At 40.2% G+C, this 26716-nt stretch overlaps 2 long non-coding RNA genes across 5 annotated transcripts; both read left to right on the top strand.

Moving 5' to 3' along the window:
• Positions 1-1139: 1139 nt before the first annotated feature.
• LOC108404548 (uncharacterized) lies at positions 1140-23095 on the top strand. Of its 4 annotated transcripts, none has more exons than XR_012129219.1 (8): positions 1140-1444; positions 1624-1743; positions 3924-4613; positions 5612-5797; positions 8638-8950; positions 10224-10452; positions 11439-11529; positions 16218-16532. It is a non-coding gene; the product is annotated as an uncharacterized lncRNA (long non-coding RNA). The 4 variants fall into 4 exon arrangements; XR_012129218.1 differs by having other exon boundaries at positions 1901-4613; XR_012129217.1 differs by lacking the exon at positions 16218-16532 and adding an exon at positions 20165-23095 and having other exon boundaries at positions 1624-4613.
• Positions 23096-24846: 1751 nt separating this feature from the next.
• LOC140848400 (uncharacterized) lies at positions 24847-26127 on the top strand. The gene is made up of 2 exons (XR_012129215.1): positions 24847-25184; positions 25297-26127. It is a non-coding gene; the product is annotated as an uncharacterized lncRNA (long non-coding RNA).
• The last annotated feature ends 589 nt before the right edge of the window (positions 26128-26716 follow it).

Raw genomic sequence — 26716 nt, 5'->3', positions numbered from 1 at the left:
GAATTGAACAATTCGAATCATAAATTTCTCCCGTATGGGCCTTTCTCAGCCACCTGAATAGTCTTGATAAAACAGCAGCTGCACCCACGCCTTATGCAACAGGCACCCAGTTTGTGGGACCTGCTGGGTCTGCAGGTGGCCATGACACCAGAAGGCTGAGCCAGAGGTGTGTGGTCTCGGGGGGCTTCATGGGCCACAGGGCTGAGACTCTGTCAGGATTTGCTCCTGATTCAATCATTTTGTGTTCATATGTCCATGGCAAGTGAGGCAGTAACTGTTACCTTTTTATACTCTTAAAAATAGTGCCCTGTCCAGCATGGACAGCTAAGTGAGGTCACCCCCACTGCAGACAGCTGCAAAACTGGCAGCGCATCTACAGAGCTGAGAACAAAACAGTGCACAACACTGGACTTCAGGTGCTCACAGCTGTGCAAAAGACAGGATAGAGGTAACAGCAGCAAAAACTCATGCAAATATATCAACCTCAACCCTCAGAACCTCTAGATTTTTGGTTTGAATGGAGCTATAAAAAGCTTACAGTCATGTGTTCTGTTCAATGTATTCTTTAACTGTTTAAATTATTTTATTTCCATTTAGAATAGAAATTCATTAAAACATCTTCCAGTTGTTAACAGTTCATGTTACAAAGAATTTTTTTAGGTTTTATACACTTTTTAATTGTGAAATCAACAAGTGATCATTGTAGAACAGTTATAAAACAGGAATAAGCAAAATAAAACACAATAAATGCTTTATTGTCCTTCATGCTAGGCACTGTTATAAATTATTTTATATGTTAGCTCATTTAATTCTCAAAGCAACTTCTGAGGGAGGTTTTTAGTTACACCTGTTCTACAGATAAGGAAATTGAGGCACAGAGAGGTTCCAAAAACAGTCTGGGTCCAAGTCTGTCTGTCTGCCATGCTATTATATTTCTTTCTATAACTACTCACCATGCCTCTCACGTGTGAATAGCTTGCTGTTAACCTAGTGGATAGTATTCCACACCTTTTTCTATTAATGTAAGAAAATGAATATAATTCACTGGTTTATCATATATGAATATATATATATATATATCATATTTCCTACTATGACTCAAAATAGTTATTTTTATTTTTCTGATCTTATGAAGGAAGTGTGGGGGCCCAGGGAAGGCCACCCCAACACATACCATTTTGACATATTGATTACTTTGAATTAAAGCAACTGGAGAAACAGTAAAAGCAGAAGGGATACTCTGATCCTCCTCTGTCCCTGCCTGAAATCAGGAAATAAATCTACCATTTGGAAGGTACCATTCCAGCACCTGGAGGTAAAAAGGCATCCTTATCACCGGAGTCAGGGAATTTATAGCTAAGAAGGCTGCAATAAGCAAATGTTACATTTTCACCAATCTACTCAAATGGTGTAGAGAATTCCTTCCTAACTGAAGCCCCCAAATGTAAGTTTTCTTTGTCCTGTGAATTTCTTTCCAATTTGTCTCTTTGTCTAAAATGTATAAAACTGCTTGCCTTTGTCATGTCTTTGGGTCTCAGTTTCATTATTGGGCTTCGGTACTTGCATAACAAAATGTTGCTTTTTTTCTCTTGTTAATCCATCTCATGTCAATTTCATTTTTAGAAGAACCTTGAAGGGTAGAGGAAAAAAATTCTTCCTTGCCAACAGAAGAAACAAGCTAGGAGGGGTTGAGGAGCTTGCCCCGAATCTCACAGCTTTGGTGGGAAAGAAACCTTTACCCAGGTATGCTACTCCATCAATGGGATTCTTCTTTCTACAGTGAGCTACCTCACTGTCTTTCAATTTTGATTTTGATGAAAGCACGTTCTTTGTTGTATGATGTGTCTCTGGGTGGGAGGGGACCAGGTGGTAGAGTGGATGCTGTCTGTGCCCCACTCAGATCTGCCCTCAGCTGGCACACCTGTACCCAGATACAGCAGGGCTGGTCCACAACCTCTTCTAGCTGCTGTCTGCTCCAGAGCGCTGCCTTGGGTCACGTCCCCCCTCGCAGCATCAGGTAGGGAGCTCTGGTGGTGACTGTATTTCTGTATCTGTGGAACAAAATTCAGCACCCACACTGAAGCAAGAGCTGCCTTTTGGAATTCTGGAACAATTTTCATAGTTTTTAGCCATACAGTTTACCTTGAATCAGTAGAAATACTTGCAAAAGTCCAGTTCTATTTTTCAAAGTGTCTTATTAAAATGTTTTGTTAAGGGAACTTATACGGAGCAAACAAAGCCCTAAAAATCATCTCAAACACATTTAATTCAGGGTCATTTCTCATGTTTCCATATTTCCAAGCTTTAATGCTTTTCTATTTCAAATCAATTACTTTCTATTCAGTCTTTAAGCACACATATTTCAGAGTTATAACAGAAGAATAGCTCTTTAGTTCACAGTACCCCCATCTGCCTTCCGTTTCCTTTGCTGAAAATTTCTTTTTCTCCATCACTGCAATTTCACGGTTAGCTCTCTGTCGCCAGCATGCACATCCCTCCGTCTGTGGGAGCACGCGCCATTGCAGCCATCACAGGGGTCCTCTCTTCGGGTGCAACATTTGCACTTCTGCCCCACCTTCCCTTTGAAGCCATGTGCAGGTATAAAATCCAAAATTTTTAAATTAGTTCTTGTATATAACTAGCATAATCATTTCATGACCTGGAAATGTTTGATCAATGCTGTAATTTTTCGGAAGTGGAGATTCTGTCACCGTAAAATGGAATGGTCTTTGAATTTTCCTGTGTTTCTTTATCCATCCCTGGCTGCTTCATCACTTTTTGTTCATATTATTGCAAGAACCTCTGAGCTGAGCCGCTTGCCTCCCTTCCCTCCCAGATCAATCCATCGTCTTTTAGGGCTGCTAAAGCAACGTTCCTAAGCTGCTTCCCATCATGACTCGTACATGCTCAAATCTCTTCTCTGGTTGGTTCTCACTGCCTGTGGAAGGTAGTCTTGAAGACTCTTTAGACCAGTCTGGCAAACCCATTAACAGTTCTAGGACTGGAATAAGAGTACAGTTGCCCTTGAACATCACAGTTGACCTACATATGTTCACTTACATGCAAATTTTTTTCAGTATATTGGAAAATTTTTTGGAGATTTGCAGCAGTTAGAAAAAAACCCTTTTCTTTTTTCTAGCTTACTTTAAGAATACAGTATATAATACATATAACATTCAAACTGTGTGTTAATCAACTGTTTATGTTATCAGTAAGGCTTCCTGTCAAAAGTAGGCTATTAATTAAGTCTGTGGGGGTCAGAAGTTATGCAAGAATTTTCAACTGTGTTGGGGATCAGTGCCCCTAACCACCACGTTGCTCCAGGGTCAACTGTACAAATAAATTCTCTGGCTCACCCCCCTTTCTCTTTACATTCTCAACTCCATCCCAGCACAAGGGACTAAGGAGGCATGGGTGCAAACACCCAGCCTACGATCAAATTCAGTTCATGCTCTCCAGCCCCTGCCTGCACAGTCACCTCTTGGCCACTCTTGGATGTAGTTCAGGGTGTCCGTTAAAAAGATATTGATTGAATTAAATTAAATGCAATTGGTTGGATGTCTTTTAAGTCACTTTTCAATTATAGTTTCCTTCTCTGTCTCCTTTTTTATTACTTGTATTTTTTTTTATGCAAAGTAATGTGTGTTTGTCTCATAGGGCTTCTCTCAGTCTGGACTTAGCTGCATGAACCCCCATGATGTCATTTAACATGTTCTGTCCCTTGTATTTCCTGTCATTGCTGAGTATGGAACCCACAGGAAACAGTCAGGTTTGATATTTTTGGTGAAATGACTCCACTAGCAAACTCGCCAGATCTCAGATACAATTTCTTCCTCTGAGTGGTTGCAGGCCAGCTCTTCCTGCCTCCAGGCTCGGGGCTGCACGTGAGTCCTCACTCTATATTTTCTCATCCTGTCACTCAGGGCGAGGAGGCAGTGGCATCTGGTGCTGGCCATTTCCATGGTGAGGGCAGAAGCTCAAGAAGGGCAGAGCCAAGCCATGAAGATGCATCTGCTTCTGTTTGGAAGTGACATGTCAGTTGCTTACATTTCATTATTCAAAGGCAGTCTCATGGCCAGTTTTGACATCACTGGGACATGCCAGGAATCTCAGCAAGCCTGGAGAGGTCACAAATAATCACGAAGACATGGGTGTTATGTGGTTTGTTTTTGTTTGTTCTTTGGTGATGTTAGAGTCACTGAATCATAAAGGGTACAAAATGGTGCTGTTCTGATCCTACCATCTTTCTATCTTTTTGAGATGAGTATTATAGAAAGAGAAGCTTATGCAAGTTTCTCATTAACTACTTATTTAGGGTACAATTTGTAAAGGAAAGGCAATATGTATATTTGATGCTTCTCTTTAATTGCTTACTATCAAAATAAAGTTTTTTTCCTACTGTCTTTCAAAGTGACCCAAGAGTGCTTTGAAGTTGGAGATTTATCACTGTGAACTCATGTATTAACGCATATCTGACATTTCAATCTGTAGAAGTTACCCTTATTGATGTTATCTTTATTAAATGATCACATCATTGACCAACGGGCACCTATCAAAATCTGAGTCTTTGACTATGACCTTCACGTTTTTGCACACTTCCTTTGATTTCTGAAGTAAGTCTGCTTATTTTTCTTTACCAGACCTGGAATCTGACGTTTCTCCAAGAAATGCATTTCTTTTAGTGGAAAATGTATTTAGATTCTATAATCTTGGCACTAGACATGATCTTTGTTACTGGGTTAGTCATTGTTTCTAGGCCTTTTCAGTGTACAGAGTTTTAAAAAATTTTAGATAAAATATCCAAATGGGTTTAGATAAAAATACATTGCGAGTTCACATCAATACTTCCGATATAAACTCAGAGTTTTTGCCTAATCTCTCATGTACCCCAAATAGAATCCTGAATCAAATAGTTAAAATATAATATGATAACCAGAAAAAAGTTAACACTGAAGCAATTTGATAATATTATGGAATAATAACTAACTATGTAGGTATGATGATATTATTGTAATTATATTTCTAAAAGAATCCCATATCTTCTATGGATACATACATATTGAAATATTTATACATGAAATTCCATGGTATATGGAATTTACCTCAGGAGAATCCAGAGGGCTGGGTGAGAGAAGTGGACAGTGTATGGATGAAAAAAGACTGGTCATGAGTTGCTAATTTCTGAATCTGGGTGTTGGGTGCATAGAGGTTCATTATTGTAGTCTCTCTACATTTTCATATGTTTGAAAATTTTAACAATACATTTTTTTAAAAGATACACTAGAAGAATATTTAATACCATAGGACAATGCTCTCATTATGTGATTAAGTGAAAAGGCAGGTATATGCTACTTGGTAAAATAAGCCCAATTCTGTAGAAGAAAAAAAAAAAATATATATATATATATATTTAAAAGACTGCAGGGACTTACCCTAAATGATGAATGATCCTTTCTCTGTTACAGATTATTTTCATTTTAGTCTGTGCTTTCCTGAATATTCTAACTTGTCAGTGTATTACTTTCATAATCAGACAAAAAAGATAAATGTTATTGGTTAAGTGACTTCAAATAATGAATACTTCTCCACTTCGTTGTTTGTATTCTCTTAGGATAATGGAATCTCCCACTTTCAGTATCACCGAATGCCACTCCCTGTGGCTTCCCACAAGCATGAGCTCTCGGCGCCGCCTGTCGTTTTCCTCCAATCTGGATCTTCGCTGCCCTTGGTGGCACTCATCTTTCTTCCACTGCTAGATAGCCAGAGTCCTGAAAGTCAGGGCTTTAACTCAAAGTGGGTAAGAATACAACTTTATTTCTCCTTGCTCAATGTTTCTTGTCTGTGCCTTTACTGGCTTAATTTTTTAGAGCAATTTTAGGTTCATAGTAAAATCGAGAGGAAGCTACGGAAGTTCCCACATACCTCCTACCACTGCTCATGCACGGCCTTCCCTACTATCAACATCCCCACATCCCCCACCAGAGTGGTACTTTGTTCCAATTGATGAACTTAACATCAACACATCATTGTCACCCAAAGTCTATAGTTTGTCTTAGGGCTCACACTTGGTGTTGTACATTCTATGGGTTTGGACAAAATTATAATGAACTGTATCTACTGTAGGGGAGCAAAACTTGCTATTTCAAAGTCTCTGGCTTATGGATTATTTTAGATTGGTAATTTTTAAGAAACAGAAGACTCAGGAAACACCTTTGACTTTTCCCCTAACTGACTAAAAGAATTTAGACAGATGACCCACTATCACCATATACAACTACAGTGGAGCTATCACCATATACAACTACAGTATAATCTGAACTAGGGGTGGCAGACAGGGAGGGATCTGGCAAAGTCTGTTTGTTAAAATTCCTCTCTGTGTCCCCTTGTTTCTGAATATGGCTTAGAAAATATTTGTTTACAAAAACCTTGACTCTTTTTCATCTCCCTGTGATTTATCTTCCTTCCCTTTGAAGTCCCAGACGTCTACTCCTTCTCCTTAGCTCAGAGTGGCATATAAGCTTCAGTTGCCTGACTGCCTGTGGGCCTCATGTTCTTATGGAGCCCCCTGGCCCCCATTCCCCATTTGTACATAATTAAATTTGATTTTCTCCTATTAATCTGTTTTATGTCAATTTAATTCTTAGATCAGCCAAAGAACCTTGAAGGGCAGAGGAAAAATTTTCCTCCCCAATACCATCATTCTGGTATCATACAGAGTATTTTCACTGCTCTAAAAATCTTTGGTGCTTTTCCTATTCATCTGTGTCTCTGCACCCCCCTCAACCACCACCCTAGCAACCACTGATCTTTTGACTTCTTCACAGTTTTGCTTTTTCCAGAATGCCATACTGTTGGAATCATATGGAATATAGCCTTTTCATGCTGGTCTCTTTTACTTAATAACTTGCTTTTAAGTTTCCTCCCTGTCATTCAAGTCTTTTCATGGCTTGATAAACTAATTCTTTTTAACCCTGAATAATATTTCACTGTCTGGCTTCTTTTCCTTTTTTTTTGTCTTTAGTTTTCTTTCTTATATTTTATTATTTTTATCAATAATATTAAGAATACATGGATTTTGCTGAGTGCCAGGCGCTTTGCTAATTATTTGACATACATTAACTTACTAAGTCTTCCAGTCCTTACAATTCTGCAATGTACTGATTTCTACCCACGCTGAATGGACGGAGAGCTTACAAAACTTATCCAGCCACACTTCAAGCAAGAGGCAGAGTCGGTTCAAATTCATGTCTGTCTGGGTCCAAAGTTCATGGTTTTCCCACTCTACCCAGCTGCCTCTTTTAAAAAGAAAAGAAAAGAGAAGAAGGAAAAACACACACTCTCAAATGACCATAAACAGACATCTGTAAAACCCTATAGAGGACTTAAAGGGGATTGTGCTGTATTCGTTTAATTATTCTGTCCTATGTGTGTTTCACTTTAGCCCTATAAACTTGCTCTTTTGTCACTGGCTTTATTCTAATAAAAGTAGAATAAAAAGTGCACAATAATAAAATTTCAGGTTAAACAGTCTTATCAGGAAGGATAGAGAGAACCAACTTTCTAGGGGTGCTCTGTGTGGCAGGGAGAAGAGCCCCAGAGAGGAAGAGCACCAACAGGGAGGAAAGAATTGGAAAGAGAACAGAATTACAGAATTACACTCCAGTAAGAAAGGAGACCCTGGGGTCCGGGACTGTGCCCGTCTCAGAGGTTCTATAAACGAGTGAAGGAAGTGAAGTACGTCTGTCTCGAGGAAATGCCTGTGCATTAACATTAACTTCCTGGATAGTGTCATCTGTGGCATGATGTTGCTCAATGAAAACATGTTCTTCCTGGTGGTAAAAAATAGAAAATCCCTGAAACATAAAGCTTGCCTTTTAGAAACTAAAACCAAAACTAAACAGTATTTCTCATGGAGGGCCCTCTGCCAACAAATTGGGGGCATCTTTGGTGTTTCCCAATTTATACTTTGGGAATCCACCCCTCTTGCTCCCACTGGATGGCCAAATCTGCCAGCATCCCATACTGTGGGACAAGCCATGACCAGCCCCTCTGCAGCCCACCCCTTGGCTGGATGGAGCCTGGTGGGTGGAAGGGTTTTTCTCCCTATTGCATCATGCCCCTCCTTCCTTCACAGACTGGTTTTGTGCCCTTAGGACCCTGCTGCCATACTGTGCCAAGTGGGAATCTGAAGAACCATGGGCTACTGCCAGTGAGCCACCTTTCTTATAAAGATATTTGCATTTTTACAGGAGTCATGGGGAGAAAATATCTTATGCCAGAGGAAGGGTTTGAATCATGGAAATTTTAGACTTTGGAAGAAGCCAACACTGTGAGGTTTCAAGACATATAGAGCCTCATGTACACATCAGATTACACTATATGAAGCACAGCAAGGGGACATGAACTCTTATAACAGTAACGGTTTGGGCACTGTTGTCTATGACATTTTTCTTAGATGGAAATTGCTGAGAGATGGATAGGGCCATGGGGTAAAGTGGGAAAAGAAAGAGAGGAAGAAGATATTGATAAAAGTCATGTACAATATGGAAGCACACAGAGTAAGTGACATCTAAGCGGGGGAGAGGACTTTTAGGTTGCATTTATCCTGGAAGTTTTTCTCTTCTCAACAAAATCTAGGAGAATCCACAAACCGGTCTACCAAAGCAGGGAAAGCGGGAAAAGACAATCCTAAGAAGCTACAAGCAGACATTTTGAAGAACCTGAGAAAAGACCCTCCTTCTGAAGACACAATATTTGCCCAAATCTGTGCAGTAGCACATAGAAACAGAAATAGCTGCAGACAGGAAAACACACTTGGATAAAAAAGAAAAAGACTTGAAAATCCTGAACTGTGAACAAATACAGGCACATTCTCTGAAATTTGACTCATCTTTTTAATAAGGATCTGACTTATTCAGTATGAATTTTGGTGGAACGTTGGATAATATGGGTAAGTACAGCATTTAGGAAAGGATCCGAAGACAATGTAAAATTAGACCTCAAACAAAACTACAATTAAGTCAGACCCTGAAGATAATTTTGGCTAAACACTTTTTCTTAAAGCTAATGCTTACTGAGTTTTTACTATGTTCCAGGCAATAATCTGATTTCATTACATGGATTCATTCAATTTTACAACAACACTTTGAGATAGGTACTATTTTTATGCCCATTTGATAGATAAATCATTTGTGACTAAGAATAGATGATTAAATGTGACCGGGGTCTTGTAGCTGTCACGTGATGTTAGTACACTTTCAGTTGGAGAAATCCCACTACCAGTTCAGTGGCAAAGGCAGTGCAAGGTTTCACACCTCTGCTTATTCAACTCATACTCCATATATTAATTGATCAATTGTGAAAAACAGAACCATATCCCAGACTTCTAGACACAAAAATAGAACTATGAAGCTGCGTATATATACTTCTTCCTTTCCTCCCTGGAAGTCTCCTTCCCTGATGGGCATACATCTTTGTCCCTAGCCCAAGCCTGCCTGTGAGGGGAAGTGGTATTCCCTTTTTGTGTCACTTCCTTTGTCCAATATTTCTTAAGTTAGTGGTTCTTTTTTAGGAGAAATATAGAGAAGCATGTTCAAGCAATGAGTCACTGGTCTTGAGCAAAGTAGAGAAGGAAGGATGTCCTATGAAGAGGTAATGAAGGGACTGAGTAGATTTTGCATTCCCAGGAGAAATAGTAATTTTCAAATTCCCAACAAAGATTTTGGTGGTGTAGCTTCTGGCCTTTGTCATTAGTCCCAAGCATTCTGAAGCAACAGCTCTTCTCCGCCATTCTGGGCTTTGCCCTCTCGGAGGCCATGGGGCTCTTTTGCCTGATGGTGGCCTTCCTCATCCTCTTCGCCATGGGAAGGAGCCGTCTCCAGCTCCCATAGGTCTTCCATGTCTCCACTCTGTGTGTTCCTTTTCCTATACCTTTCCAGGCAGCCTGGGGAAAGTGGTTGGCTCAGGGTTTCACAGAGGGAAGACAAATAAATATGGTATTAATAAGAAAAAAAAGGAAATATTGAAAAGAGGCTGAAGAAGAGGAACCTAGGTCTCCTTCAGTTATTTGGAAGGCCAGAACCTCTCTAACAGGAAGAATCAGAGGTATACCCAGGATATAACTCTGCATTATTTATAGCTTGCTGAGTACTTAGTGAATTATGGATAATTCATTTCATTGTTCGGGTTCAATAACCCTCAGTTTTCTTTTCTATTGTTTTCAGGGAAAAGAGCATCTTCAGATATTACAAAGGAGATGTATTTGAGCTGGGTTGACCACCTTTCTCCTGACTGATGCCCCCACCAATAGTTGTTTACGACAAAAATCCTGGCTTCCCGAGTGTGTGTGCAGAGAACACAAGCTGCAGCGCCCCCCCTCGCTGGAGTGGTGCCAAAACAAGGCTTAATTCTGCTTAGATCTATCACTTACACCATTGCTTACTCTGTTAAAAGGTATGACAAGACAAGCCGTGTTTGCCTTTCCACATCAGCAAGAAATAGTCAGGGTCTACTTAGGCGATGGAGTTCTGACTGAGGGGATCAGTCAGCAACCTGCTGGTCCTGGGGGGATGGAGAACCCAGGTCAGGCCTGCAGATCAGCTGCCCCAACTTGCCAACAGGTGTGGGGAGGAGGCAACACTGCAGTCTGGTTGGTACACTGGGAAAAAACTGGCTGCAGGTGCAAGTACGAAGCAGTAAGGCCTCACCGTGTGAAGGAGTAAATGGGCAGAAGGACTTGACACAGTTGGTCTGCTGCCTCCCCCCACCTGTTACGGGGTAAGTTGTGTTCTCCCAAAATAAGATGAAGTCCTAAACCCCCACCACGAACCTGTGAATGTGACCCTGTTTGGGAATTGGCTCCTGTAGGTGTTATCAGGTTAAGATGAGGTCAGAATGGAGTAGGGTGAGCCCTGATCCAGTGTGACTGGTCCTTATAATAAAGAGGAGAAGAAACGCAGAGATCCTCACAGAGGGAGGGCGATGTGCAGGCACACAGGGAGAATGCCATGTGACAACAGGGACAGGGAATGCAGTCATGCATCTCTAAGCCACAGAATGCTTAGGACTAATGACAAAGGCCAGAAGCTAGAAAAGCAAGGAAAGATTCTCCTCCACAGTGTTTCAGAGGGAGATCCATCCAGCCAACAGCTTGATATTAGACTTCTAGAATCAAAAACTATGAGACAGTAAGGGCCTGTTGCTTTAAGCCACCCAGTATGTGGTACCTTGTTATGGCAGCCCTAGGAAACTGATAGCCTGTCCCCAAGCCAAGTGTCCCTTCCCCCATCACACAGTGTGGGCCGTCACTTCCCCCCCTACCTAATGCCAGCCTGGCTGGCCAGTCAGCCCTGCAGCTTATGTTCATGCTACCCCGTTCCCTGGCTGGCCTCCTGCTGAGCATAGAGCACATGACCTTTGGTTCTTTCTTGATCTTTCAGAGGAAGAAGAATAAGATGTGGACCTATTTGGGTGCCTTTAGGATTAAACCAAAAGCTCATCAGCTGCGAAGGGAGCCGAAAGAGAAACCAAGTAAAACTCTAACTTCATTCCTAAATTGTCCATTTCTCAGGCACCAGAGAAAGTGGATTTTTTGACTAGAGGCAGGGCCCTGCTAGGGTGTCACATACAGGAGAATTCCCTGTGGTCTGAGTCCAAATTACGTGGGAGTCTGCATTTCTTCCAAGATGTCTGTGATTTTTCACAGAAGGCGCCGACTCCCTGGGCAGAGGGAGATAGGGAAGGGAGGTCGCACCAAGGCCCTCTTTAACCTTCTCCAGGTCCAAGCAAGCCATCAACATTTAACGGGTGACAGTGCTTGGAGGTGAGATGATTTTTTCTGAATGCCTGTGGGTTGTCTCATCTCATTTGATCCTGTGACAGCTTTACTCTTAGAAAATGTAGCTATACAGTGTCCTGGGAAGAATAACAGCCATACAAAGGTTGGGGAGGAAACATTTCCCTCTACTCTTTCAGCTTCTTCTAGGAATTAAATAGATGTGAGACACATTAACAGGAGATAATCAGATTTAATGATGTACATATGGGGAATCCACATAAACATGAGATTCCAAAGACAGTCAGGTAAAATGAGGTACATATGTCATTCTGGACTAAGAAGAAAAGATAGGTATCTGAGGCTTCAAAGGGAAGGGAGACAATTCACAGGAAGAATGGAAAGAGTACATGTCTGGTAAACAAATGCTTTCTGGGCTATCTAGAAACAATGGAACACGGAGAGGACTTGGATCAAACAGGCTTTGCTAGGCTCCTTCCAGACCTCATTCATACTCTACTATAATGATTTAGGTGATAATTTCCTTTCTGAAGCAGGTCCTTTATCTAAAATCTTTGAGGTAGTTAGTAGGAGAAAGGTGTCAAAATTTCTTCCTGAGTGATAGAGACCAGGCAGGAGAACTGTCATTTTGAATAGGCCCACCCACCACCTCAGAGAGACCTAGGTTTCATTTTACTTGGGCTACAAGCATTTTCCAGGGGACACGTCAGTAAGCCACAGGCCCACCTTTTCCCTGACCCATCCCCTCAAAAACCCGCCAAAAAACCCTGCCATAAAAAGCCTCTTAGCCTGTAAGAGATGCCTTTGTTCTGCTTGCCAGAACAGAGGGGTCCCTCTAAGGTTTAGCAATAAACCTGCTTGGATTGTTGAGTTCACATCCCTTCTTTTCCTTTTACTGAGTCTTTTGGGTCTTGATTGTTTTTAGCTCAAAATAATTCACATGTCAAAGTGGCACATCTTGTGGTGGTAAATATTGCTCTGCTACAGTATCTCTTTTGAAACACCTCTAAGAGTTTCATAATCCACAAGTTGAACTGGTAGATTGTCTCATCTGACTGAATCAGTGTTTAGCCGTGACAGTAGGTCGGTTCAGCTAAACTAATTTCAGGAATCAGTAATGCAGGTGTGCTCCCAAAGTTAGGGCTGTATTATATGAACAATTAGGTGTTTAATAAGGTGTTTCTATGGAAATACAAGCAAAACGATGGTTAATGATTGGAGCAAATTATAAACCCAGTTTCTGAGGTCTGAAGGCAGCCAGGCAAGCAGATTTTTAGATGTCTAGCTCAAAGCATCTTTAAATGGACCGAAGGCAGAGGTGATCCGATAGATGTTCCTGGTTAATAGTCTGAGTGTCTCCGGTGATCTTTGTGAGTGGCCACACACCACCCAGCATGCAGATTATCCATGTATGAGCTGTTGTGGTTATTTCTCTAAAATTTTTATCAACTCATTCATATTTAGTTTGCAGGGCTTTAGGAAAAAGGGCAGTTTTAGTTCTCAATGATTCCAAGTCAGAAGGATGGGAGAAAAACTGAAAATGTTAGTTTGGAGAGTTGTAGCCAGACATTGGAGGAAACTAGAATTCAAGATTTAGTGCAGTTTATAATGAACTGTATTAGAATCTAATATCCACAAAGGCTTGCTATTGAAACATACTTTTTCCTCTGTGTAGTCACCCTCATTTCTGCCAAAGAAAGACAAATAAAGACTAATTTGTTTAAAAATAAATCTGTTTTCAATAAACTTGGCCTGAGTATTTCCATAAGTGCAACAAGGATCATACAGGCTCTTTTAAATGTTCTTTTGGAACTTTTCATAAGGAATCTCTAGATTGAACTTTTAACAGTCTCTTGAGACTCAAAGTCGAAGCCAAATGCTTGACATCAGACTTTGACCACAATACCTGTAGATTTGGAATTAATTCCTCTCTTCTTGAGGTCCCCAAAATATTTGGAGGTTCCTGCTCCTGCCAGTAAATGACCTTCTTTATTCACCTGGTGAGCTTCTGGGAGTAAGGTACCAGGCTAATATTTCCAAGGGGTTTATTGGCTCCATAAAGTCAACCTGAGTTCCCTAAAGCTGCCTTGTCATATCTGAGTCTATTCTCTTTCAAATATATTCCAGTCAAAGCCTTGGTTATATAATCAATATTTACATTTGTGACCTGTTATAAGAACAGATTTTTATTAAAGTTGTGCAAATAGATATAGTGCCATAAAAGTAAGAAGAGTCACCAAAAATTTCTGAATTCTGGAGGGGTCAAGTAGGGAGAAAAAGATAAATGTTTCAGTTAGGCTTGCAAAGGTAAAACTTATCAAACTGTTGTATGTCACAGTTTGCTTAAAAGAAAAAGTTTCCTTTTTCTGGGAGACAAAACATTTTTACAAAATCAGCAATATTTTAACAAAAGGTCTTAAAATTTATAATCATGCTCTTCATTTTATTTAGTCTCAGGTAATTAATTCTTGTTGACCTTGATCTCTTGTTAGAAGTTTTATGAGGCTATAAGTTTCTTCATTAGGGCTCTGTAAATTCTTACCCAGTTTAGTGGTATGATCTGAAATTAGCAGAAACTTGTATCCTAGAGTTCTTATCAGATTCTTTTCCAGGACTTTCTCTGGAGATGAAATACTTTCTGGGAAGCTTTTATAAAGCATCTAAGTAAAACAATGTAAATGAAAAGATTTTAAAATGGCTTTGGTTAAAGATCTGATGAGAATTCATTATAATGCAATTGTCAAGGAAATTTGGTTATTTTTGTGACACACATTTTAAGATAGTAACTAGAATTATTAGTGTTAACTTCATATTAGGACATATCAGATCTTTAGGAATTTCATACAATTTCTGGGACACTAATATTAATAACATACACCTACAAAAATATAATCCAAAGTTTAGTATCACCTATTTGACAATGTTTTCTATGTAGTTTAACAAACCAATTAAGCCTCATTAGTTTAATATCTCCCTAATTGACAAAAATGCATTCCCATTCATCATACCTTCCTTTTTTTGAAAATACACATTCTACTTTCATTACATGTGGAGCTCTTTTCCTCATTATTTCAGGTAGCTTTAACCACATATACTAGTTAGAACTATTAACCTTTAGGAACCTAATTTCTAGTGAAAAGTAAGTTACAATAGTTAGCTGTCTGTTACACCAGCATTCTTTAAAATGGCAAATTTATAATGCATTTAGCAGTTTCTGAAATATGTTCTTCTTAGTACAATCTTTAAATAAAGCACGAAACATGTTTACTAAGAGACCCAAATTTTTCTTTAGTTTCTCTGTAATAAGAAAGTCAAAAATAGATAAACTACATTCAATAATTAATGTTTCATTATTCTATCTTATTTGGAAATGATCTAGACATTCAATGAATTTCATTCAACTTAGCAAAACCCTAAAGTTTCAGGTTACCAAAAACACTTCAGAGCTTATTTTTAAGTATACATACCATAAACATAATTTCTGCTAAAATGTTCATCTAAAAACTATCATCTCACATACATCTGTCTAAATCATTTGCTCCCAACAATGATGTTTAGATTACTTAGGATTACCTATGAAAACTAACAGACAAAATAAACCATCACTCTATCTAATTTTGCTAACAAACTTTGCAACAGAGATACCATGAACTTATTCGGTTAATAAACTCAGGTAGAGTAAAAAGTTAAATGTCTGCATTATGTTCATTGTTAATAACCCTAAAATGTCTGTATTAATTAAATTAACAAAGCTTCTATCTATCAAAAATTATCCTAGAACTGTGAACTTGAAAAACATTTGAGTTACCTTCTATTATATTTCTGAGACAGAAATAATTTATAAATACTTAATTTAAGCCAATTAAATAGAGCTGTTTTATTAACTAATTTTAACAATACTAACTGGAGATAATAATGTCACAAAACCTCAATAGACTCACATAAACAGAGGCCTTATAGTTTTAAAACCTTTAGCCATTAGATGGGTATGTGTGGGGTAAATGGAAGTTTTCAACCAGAATTCCCGTCTGGCCTTGATCGTGATATGCATATGAGGGCCTGTTTGCACATCAATGTGATGTTTATCCTGGCAGAGTCACCAGTCCCTTGCCCAGTTGCTCATTGTGGGTGAGGGAGAGCAGCAGCCATTCTCTCCTCCACTCCATTCCTGGTATGTAACTGGTCAAGCCTCCACCAGTCTCCAGGGACTCACCCACAAAGTGCCTCCTGGAGGAAGGGGTGAGGGGAAGCAGAGTGCGCACTGCAGCTGGAGAAAGAGAGCTTGAAATCAGGGCCCAGTGGGAGAGGGCAGAGCAGCTATGGTTCATAGAAAAGTGCTGCTGAGGGAGAGAGACTGAGCTGTGAGAAAAAAACCTTTAATCCCCAACTTATCCTTTCTCTTGTCTTCCTTTGGTCTCAACAGATTCATAATGAACTTGCCCCATGTGGAGAACCCCCTTCCTTCAGGAGCCACAGCATGAGAATGCAAAACTCACTAGTTAATAAAAGAATAGTTGGATCAAAACTACAGTTATGGAAGATGGAATAAATTAAGGTTACCTGCTCAGAGGGCTAGTTTTTCTACTAATTTTTGTGGAGAAGACACATGATTTTTCATTTGTCTAAATTTTAAATGATCTTCCTCTTTTCATTCTATTTCTGATAAGAGTTACCTTTCTGAGGTTTCTGCTTTTAATATTTCCACCTCAAGGTTACAGAAAAGAATGCAAGTTCCTCCAAGAAGGATGTAGGCTTTCTAAAGCCAATAATTTACAAGCTTTTCCAGATAAATAGGGGAAGTTTTAGGATTGTTAAAAAGGAATAGCTGGACTTTGGATTGCCTCTAGAGTTGCAATATTTTAGTTTTTCAAAGATTTGTAAGATAAGAACCATTGCTCTCGATTTTGTCTACTTCTTAAGTTCAGGACAATTGTACTTCCAATGTCCTGATCTTCTATAGCTACAACTGCCTGAAGGCAAATAAGAAGGGCCCTTGGTGGACTTTGATTTTTGTTCTAATTTCTGTTCTTTCATCTTATTAAGGAAATCCCTGAGGCTAGCCACTATATCAGTAAGAGAAATCAGAGCCCTCTAAAAAGAATTTTTTCCTTTCAATTATAGTCAGTTTAAAGGATCCATCATCTGGCCATTGACACATAGGATCTTATTAATCTCAATAGCAAACAAATAAGTCTTTTTATGGTTTAACAGTGGACATGGCATCCCCAAAACAGATAGGCAAAATATGCAGCCCTCACAAAATCTAGAAAATAAATTCCCAAATTTAGCCTAAGAAAGATCTAGTGGCAAAATGGGGTACAACTCACATTTCTATCCAGCCAAATTAGTCACAAGGAAGGTTGAGATGACAAAGGCATTTTATGGACCTGGACCCCTTATGACAAATTCTTTCAAAAACTGGCACAGTTGCACAAAGAGAAAGCTGATGATCAGATTCACAGCTTATCCAGTTTACCACCAGATGTGCACCAATGCATGTATTTTCCAGTTGGTGGAGATGAAAGTATGTTCTCACTGTTCATAGAGTCAAGCTCCTAAGACAGAAAAAGATGACAAGGAAATCTTACAGTTTTTCTTATATGCACATTATTAACAGCTTTAGCTAAACCTTGTGTCTCTTGGAGCCCAACTAATACCTGAAAAGGGTGTGCTTCTGACTTGGGGATTGTGTGGTTTTTTTTATTAAGTTCCCCATTGGATGGAAATTTTTTTAAGGTTGGCAGACAATCTAGGTCAATCTAGTCCATTCCCAAATCAACTTACCCTAACAGGAAAGTCTCTGGGCTAGGTGGTGACTGCCCCCAACAGTTCTTACGTGTCCCACTTATGCCCACCAGTTTGTATCTTTGGCTTCCAAGATGTCCCTTAGCAACACCCTTTACCTTGTGTGCACCTTGTCCAAACAGATGCTGGCCTGGTGAGAGCTGTGAACAGTCTGTGAGGCCAGCTTTAACAGTAGCCTTTATAGGGCCACTGCCTGCACTCTGCCACACAACAGACAAAGACAAAAAACAAAAACAAAAATAGTGACCATCTCTGGGAGGAAATGGATTAGTAAAACTAAGAGTACTCTACCAAATTTACCAGAGATGCTAAGCCCAAGCATGTGAATTCTACAGATATTTTCTCCTGCTAATCTAAATTCAGAAAAAGAAAGAAAAAGGGCTGTCACCACCTTTGTTTCCACAAGAGCCTGCAGACAGAGACCCAGAGGACTAATGTGGTAAGAAATATTACCTTCTGCTGGCTTTTGTCACATGTCCTAGGATCTCTGAGCCACAGTAGACTCGAACTGAACAATGTTCAGCCAGCAAAGTTTATCCTGACAACTATTCCAGCTGTTGGATAGAAAATATTTTCCTCTACCCTTCTAGGTTCTTCTGGATGTTATAAGAATTAAATTGACATGAGACAGATTAACAGGAGACAATCAGGTATAATGTTGTACATATGGAGAATCCATATAAACATGAGAGATTCCAAAGACAGACAGGCAAAATTAGGTACATATGTCATTTGAGACTAAGGAAAAAGTGTAGGGGTCTGAGGCTTCAAAGGGAAGGAAGATAAGTCACAGGAAGAATGGAAAGAGTAAATGTCTGGTAAATAAATGTTCCCTGGGCCATCCAGAAGCAATGCGACATAGAGAGGACTTGGATCAAACAGGCCTTTCTAGGATCCTCCCCATTCGCCAGACCTTGTTCATATTATACCATAATGATTCAGGAGATAGCTTCCTTTCTGGAGCAGGTCCTTTTATCTAAATTCTTTGAGGTAGTCGGGGAAGGTCGAGTTGGGGGTGGGGAGGAAGGGAAGATGTCAAAATTTCTTCCTGAGTCTTTTGGGGCTTGATTGTTTTAAGCTCAAAATAATCCACATGTCAAAGTGGAACATTTTAGGGTGGCTAATTCTGCTCCCCTATAAAAACTATCATTTATCAAGTATCATACAGTATTCACCCATTATCAACAGAAAGAGCCTAAAACTTTAATAACCAGATTGGACTACAAAAGTCAGCAGACTGGACTAAGCCTTAAACAAGTGTAGACAAAAAATAAGATTCATGCTCTGGGAAGAATGGAAAATTCAAAGAAGTTTTAAGAGCATTAGCAAGCTTCATTTAGAAGAAATATTTGCATTGGTACACCTCAGTCCAACTGTTACAGTCATATATGAATACCATTTTTATAATATACTGTTTTGTGACCTATTAATTTCACTGGACTACATATTGGAACCATTTGTCTGTGTCAATATATAGTCTTTTATAAAATAATTTTAAAGATCTATTGCAGCATTCCATCACATAAATGTACAGATTTTGCTTAACTAGTAGCTTGTTGTTGGGTATTAATGTTCCTCCAGTTTTTCAGTGTTATAAATAAATTTGAGGAGGAATCTTACACATGTATTTTTTCACACATCTCTGATTATTTCCATATGATAAATTCACAGTTAAGGAATTGCTGGGACATGGGTAGTCACATGTTAATGTTTTAACACCTTTTAGAAAGGTTGTACCAATTTATAATTCCACTGTAAATCAACCCTTTATAAAAGTGAATTTTCTGTTTATCTATACCTCTATTCTGGCTCACCAATGATTTGAACTGTCTGAAACGATGGCCATAAACCCATCTCCCTCTCCTTATAATGTCATGGGGTAAATTTAGTGCTCATAAAATTAGCATACTCCAGTGGGGGAGTTTATTCTTAATTTAAACACACTAATGGCTGTCTCCATGTAATAATAGTAACTATAATGGAATTAACCTTTACGGAGAGATCATTACATAGCAGGCAGAATTTATAGTGCTTTATAGGTATTAACAGCCTTATGAGCTAAGTATTATTATTCTCTCCATTTTAAAGAAGAGGAAACTGTCATAAAAAGAGTAAATGCCTGATTAATGCATTTTTCCATATTAATCTGTATCATCAAAACCTGGATTGTTTCAGTATTTCTGCAGATTGTATTTCTCTTAGTTTGCATCATATTTGAAGGGGTTCATTTTCTCTCCAACAGATTAAACACCAACTTATGAGGAAACTTTTGCTCTGAGTATGAAATATTGTGTTTGCTGGGTCTCAGGACCATATGTGATAAAATCCTATAGATTCTACCCCTCATTTCATCTTAAAAATGGGACTAGATTACAGCTCTGATTCCCAAGTGCAGTGTTGTGACATACTGTCCCAGTCAGGTGGAGTTTGCCACAGGCAATTTGTCATGAGTAAAAAAAGATCCTAAGTTTTCAAATGAGGTACTCTTCACATTAATTAAAGAGGATATAAGATTGTCTTTATGCTAAGATCACTTGCACTCATCACATTCCACCATGTTTCCAGACAGGCAAGAAGCAGAAAAACGCAAACAACCTGCAGCCTATCTTGCCCCTGACCCAGGGCCAGCATATGTGCATGTGGGTTCCTGTGGGAAAAGTGCTGAGAAGCTCAGCTCCAAACTGAAGGAATCAAAGGCATGGCAATTAAAATGACTGAAGAGTGGAAAAGGCACTCTTGTCTGAATACAATAGAAAAAATCTTTTTTAATCATTTCCATTCCCAGTTTTCTTTCCTCAAGTAGCACCATGAAGCCAAATTCAATTACCTTCCAAGAAAAGACAAGGTATGTCTGACAGCAGGGAAGACGGTGAAAGCACGGTGTTTATGCCTGAGCGTGTCAAGGGCTATCAAGATGGCCATGAGAAGAATGGGGCCTCCCCAAAACTTTGTCGTTAGAGAAAAGCTTTCTCATCAATGAACAGCTTGCCAAGCCCAGATAAGCAGCATGAAATGCAGAAGAAATGCCTCTCTTTGTTTATTCAGAGAGTTGCTTTTAGTCATTCATTTGCTTATAACTTGGAGGATGGACATTGCCATTCCTGGTCCATTGACTGTCTGGGAGACGCCTGCCCTCTCAGGGCGAGGTCAGCCCTTTCTTTTGTTAACCGTTGCAGCTTAGGTTACCAATATTCTTGCTTGCTGGTAAGCATTTATGGTCATTGCCTGCTAATGAGGTCAAGGCCATGAACTATAAACCTAATTAGGACAGTTAACTCAGTGGATTTCATAGTTACAAACTGGACACCTAACTCCAGATAGACTTCCTTTAATTTAATGTCCACATTGGGGGCCAGTATAAGTCCAGCTTCTAGTGAGAAACAATTCAGAGCAGTGCCATTTCAGTGTATATTTTGGTGCGTGAATTGCAAACCATTGTTATTATTCAAAGAATAAACATTTCTATTTATGGGCAGCCCGATCAACAGTACTTCCAACTCACAAGCTCTTCCTACTGTTTATAATGTTTGCCCTCCCTGCTTTTCTGGTATCTGGCCCCAAATGGCTTTTGCTGGACACTAATATCAAAGGTGCATCCTCCCATTATGCAACAATCCTCTGATTTGGGATGGTCTTTTTAATATGGGATGAATATTATTTAATGTTGTTGCTTTATCCTCTTTACAAAAGTCACATGTATGCATTGCAGAAATAATAAAAAATGCAGAAAAGCATACATTTAAAATTAAACCTCCTTTAGTCAATTTGGGAAGAATTTTTTAAAGGAACTATGACTGAATGATAAAACAACTTTTAGCATTTAAGTGGTTTGATTAAATTATGGACAGTCCTCTGAGTAAATTCCATACTGTAGAAATGATTCAAAACTATCTCCTCATGCCATTGTTTTTACATCATTGTTTACTTAAACATCATTACGGCTGTTTTCTCTTGCATAAATGTCAGTCTCTACTGAGAAATGCCGTCAGATGCCTTTCTACAAATCATAGTTTTGTATGTATTCATCTTAGGAAAATTATTGCCAGGAAATATTACTGTCCTTGTAATAGAAGAACAAGACTATGATAATTCTGGAAATTAAATATCTCCAAAGGATGTGAGATAATTAAGGACAATAATGTTTACCACTTGAAATTATTGTTATACATCTTAAATTTAAACAGTGCTGTGTGTCAATTAGATCTCAATAAAATTGGGAGGAAAAAGATGTACACACCCACATGTTTACTACTCGAAGAGGTTAAAAAAATTAGTGAATTTGAGCTGATAAAACTGTGTACACCTCACATCTAGGACCCTTAACTATTAAACACCTCCACTAATCATAGTTGTGAAAAACTTTATTTCAAGATAGTGTGATGGATAAATGGATTTAAGCCATTTGCATCTTTCTTGCTTTATCTTGGGAGTAGCAAATTTTAATCATATTTCTACTCTTATAATTCAGGGTGATTGGACAATTGATTTTCTTTCACGTTTCTCCAAGCATTATGAAAAAGAAAAGAAAAAGTCATTTCCCAGACTCTAGAAGTGCTTAACATAGGATAATGTTTTCAGTTCCAGTGCCGTTCTAAAATTTTTGAAGAAAGGCAGTAAAAATAGAATGCAGAAGAAGGAAAGGAGCAGCTAGTGTTTACTTCATTAACTTAGAAGAGCTCTGCTGGCAAAGGGACTGTGCACAGAGGATGATTAACTCCTTTAAAATTGGGAGCCTCTCACAAGGGCCAGAGTGCATCCTTCTGGTCCTGAGGAAAGGAATTAATCCATCCACCCCTTTTGACTGGGGGAAGAATGACCTGTTACTAGGAGCTGGTATCTTGGGTGCCACTGTCTGGCCAAACTCCAAGCTTTGCAAAGAGAAGTTGAAGTGGGAGACTCTAGGGACTTGCACTGCTTACAGCATGGATGACAGTGTAATGGTGGCCCAGCAAACTCTCCTGAAAAAGGCTTGTGTGTCTAGGAGAGAAAGCCTTAACCCCTGAGAGGAAGAGGCATAGAAAAGAACCAGAAGGCCTGTTTTTTCCCGTTCAACTTACAGACCTGCTGTGTGATCTTGGCCAAATCACTTCATTTCTCTGGGTCTCCAGCTCCCTCTGGGTGTAGTGCAACCCTTTCCAACTCTGACACTGTGATCCTCGTCCTGTGTGGGGCTGTAAAGCACAGTGCTGCTGACTGTCTTGAAAATCCTGTACAAGTCAGGAGGGAGCTGCTGCTGGTTGGCTCCTTCAGGTTCCTTTGGAGCAGACTCCCACTGTTACAACAAAAGCAAATACATGTGCCACTGCCTCACTGTTTCGTTATTCCATTTTATTCACAACAGTAATTAAACCAATGCTTACCTTTTGGGCTGTGGAGGTTGTAACAACAAAAAAGGTCATTTCCATAAAGAAACCATGCGAATCACTCAGTGCTTCTTCTTGCTGTCTCCTTTCTGTCTGGGTGGTCAGCAGCCTTTGTTCTTCAAATGAGAATGGCCCAAACCAATTGCCCAGTGTGCCCCTCTTTCCAAAGCACTGGATTTGGAAATGATGCCTCACTCAGTCCTGTGCCTCTGGCCAGGAACCTGGAGGGCGCCTGCCCCTCTCTGTCCCTGCATTCTCCTGTCCAGTCCGCCAGTCAGCCTGCCCATAGTTCATCCACTTCTCTGTATCTCCAGCATGCCAGGGCCCCTCATCTGCCCCTGGAACTACTGCACTAACTTCCTAACTTTCTCCCTTGTCCCATCTCCCACCCATTCTCCTCATCATGAAGTAATCTTGCTAAAACATGAATCACTTTACTCTCAAGCTTACAGCTCTTCAAGGGTCTTCTCATTGCACTTAAGATGCTCTTCAGAATCCTCACCCTGGTTTACAAGATCTGACGTGGGCTCTGGGGTCTCTCCTCTTACCCCTCTCCCATTCGGTCACTATGCCCCTGGGGCCATTTCCCCCTCAAAGCCTTCCCACGTCTGTCTGTGAAATGCTCATTCCTATCCTTCTCCTGCTTAACACCTCTTCATGTTGTGGCTCTCCACCTGATCATCATTTCCTCAGACAGGCCTGCTGGGTCTCCCCCTCCCCAAATACATATGTCCCCTTGACAGAGCGCAGGGCACCACTTGCGCGTTTTAATTATAATTACGTGTTTCATGGTTTAGTTGTTTATAACCTCTCTGTTGTGAGTTTCCGCAAAGGGAAGGGCCATGTCTTGTCCTCTTTGTAGCAGCTTCCCAGTGCCCACCACACTGGCCAGTCCACTGTGAACAAATATTGGTGGGCTGATTGGTGAGGACCGTTCAGGGAAAGTTCCTTTCTTCTGGCCAGTTTATTTCCATCTGACATGCTACTGTCAGGAGCAACCCTGCAGATGACAATTCCTTTGTATATTTTCACTTTTTCAAAAGCTCTCCCTTTGAAAAGCCTTTTGGTTTTGTCCTAGACCTTATTGGAAAGTTGCTGTCCTATCTCCACATGCACCCTCTTTTGCTTAGGGATGCAGAAAGTTTAAGACCTTGCCAAGGGCAGGCATGGCTTCCAGACCTATAATATGGTGATCAAGCACAGGAGCTCTGCGGTTACTCTACTGAGGCTTGAACTTGGCTCTGCCCTTTTCTAGCTACCTGACTTTGGGCAAGAAATTTCACCTTAATTTTTCAACTCTAAAAAGGGATTAATAAGACAAAGTACCTTATAGGTTGTCTTGAAGATTTAAGGAGGTAGCAAATGTAAAATGGTTGCTACAATGCCTGACATACAGCAACTGCTTGATAAACATTAGCTTTTATTAATATGTTTCACTCAACTCCTGAAGGAAAGTCCAAATGCTGAGTTGCAGGGCTGGGGAATTCCTGGAGAGGCATCTTTTTCTCCTATCTTGGTTCCTATCACACATATTCTACCCTATATTTTGAGGTCCCAAAATGTGGCAACAAAAATGTGATAGGCTTTAATTACCGACTCTATTCATTTGAAGCCATAAGCAGATCTGAAATTTACAAGCCAGCAGTATGAAATTGCTGATGACCATCATTTAAACCTTGGCAAAATGAATCATGTTTATGAATAACTAATAATATTTTCAAGTCAAGTCACTTTTTCCTAGAGAGTGTCGGTGCACTGACATTTGGTGACAGATCAATACAGAGTAGATGATAGTAACCTTCTAAACAGAAGCTGTAGCACACCCGGCGCCAGGGTACTAAGAGAATTTAACATTCCACTCTACTGCCTTCCACTTTCCGGCTTCATCAACGGGTGGTTTTTAAACGAGAAGTGCATCCCAAGCTCTCAGTGAAGGCGGGAGTGGGAGGAGGTGAAATACAACCTTTATTTTCCCGACTGCTTATCATCCAATTCCTTGCTTTCCTCTGACTCTCATGAGTGATGAGGTCATCCCGGAGCAGGAAAATCAAACTCCTATTTTTCAAACCCAATAAAGGCCGGCATTGTTTGTCTGCGTAAACAGGCCGGACGGGTGGGTGGCAGGAGCACCAGTGGCCCGCCCTCTGGTGGTCGCATGAGACAGTGGTGCCCTGCGCTCGGCAGAACAGCGACACGGAGGCGGAGAGGATTCGTGCTAAAATGTAAGTTAAAATTAGATCAATAGTCAGCTTGGCTCTCTCAATCAATGCTTCGCAGGAAGAGCGTACAACCAGCTATTTATAAGCTAAACCCAGCATTATCTTCCTCTTTTAGGACGCAAAGATCCATTACTGTGCGCGGCAGGGGAGAGGACGCTGCAAGGAGCTGATGCATGTCACATTATAGCCTCGCGGCTTGCCCCGGACTTACGCAGCCTCGCTCTGCGCGGGCGGGGAGTGGGAGGTACACTCCTGCAGCCGGCGACCCACTGAGCTCTCCAGGGCTCTTTCCCGGGCCTGCCGCCCAAGGATTCACGCCCGCCTATTCCTTACCACAGTGGAATTCTTAGTTTTTAAACAAAGAAGGCCAAAAAGACGAACGATCATCAGGGGCCCTCTTGGAGATACAGAGAGCACGATGGCTCCTTCTAACCTTCAGGGGCCCGACTGCCTGTGAACAAGGGTTCCCAGCCTAGCTTCCCCAAGGAACTGCGTTACTCAGTGCTTGCTCAGACAATTGTTGCTGTAAATACCAGCAATCCACCAAATCCCCGCCTCCCCTTGCTACCCCCACCCGCAAGCACGGATAGGAACGGATTTACAGCAAGCAGGCTTGTCTGGTTGCATTATTTTTAAGGCCTTGGTAGAATGAAGGGGTGCTCCCTTCACCCCTGAGGTACTGGAGCAACTGGACATTCTCAGGCCTTTGCCGCTGTGGATGGAAGCCACCTCCCATATTTGGAGAAATGTCCTCACCTAGCATTTGTGTTAAAGTTGTTCAATTATTTCCTGATTGTGAAAGATGCTCCAGAAAAAGGGGCAAACCTGGTACAGCACAACTTCCTTGGAAACAAGATAAAAAATACTTCAGGGGGAAAAAATAGGCATTCTTGTCTTTGATATGTATGGAGCATATTTTATATACATGTATTTGTTTTTCCTTGAATTTTGCTTTTCTCTATTTTACAACTTTCTTTAAAAGCATGTACTATATTTACCATCTAAAAACTTTAGAGTGAAATAATTTTAGTATTAGCTTAAATGTACATTAGATATATTTATAGAATTACCTGATTGTTTGACATAAAAAGATTTTGAGCTTAAGACAGAAACTGAAGCATTCGTCATTTAGAAACCTTTTTCCTCCTCTTACCTCCAACATAGATCCTGCGTCTGTCCTTTTCTCCCCACCTAGACGGCTTCTAGCTTAGTTACAAGTCACCATTCATTATCCTTCACCTGGATTACAAAATAGCATCATGTCTGGTCTTCCTGGATTCACTGTCTCCCCACTGCAGTCTTTGCATTCCACATAGCAACTAGGTTGCTCTTTTAAAATGTAAATCAAATAATCTCTCTTAACTTTCTAATAGCTTCCTTGGCTTCCCTTTGTACCTCATACCCCAAATTCTTCCCCAGAAATTTGATGTGGTGTGTGAGCTGGCCCCTCTCCACCCGTGCTCATCTCACTTTCTCACTTTTTGTCATAGCATGCTTTCACCTAGCACCTTCTTTCTAGATTTCGGACCCATAAA

This window comes from Manis javanica, chromosome 3 (genome assembly GCF_040802235.1).
Source record: "Manis javanica isolate MJ-LG chromosome 3, MJ_LKY, whole genome shotgun sequence".
NCBI lineage: Eukaryota > Metazoa > Chordata > Mammalia > Pholidota > Manidae > Manis > Manis javanica.
The sequence above is the reverse complement of the archived record's forward strand: the minus strand, read 5'-3'. Positions and strand labels throughout refer to the sequence as shown.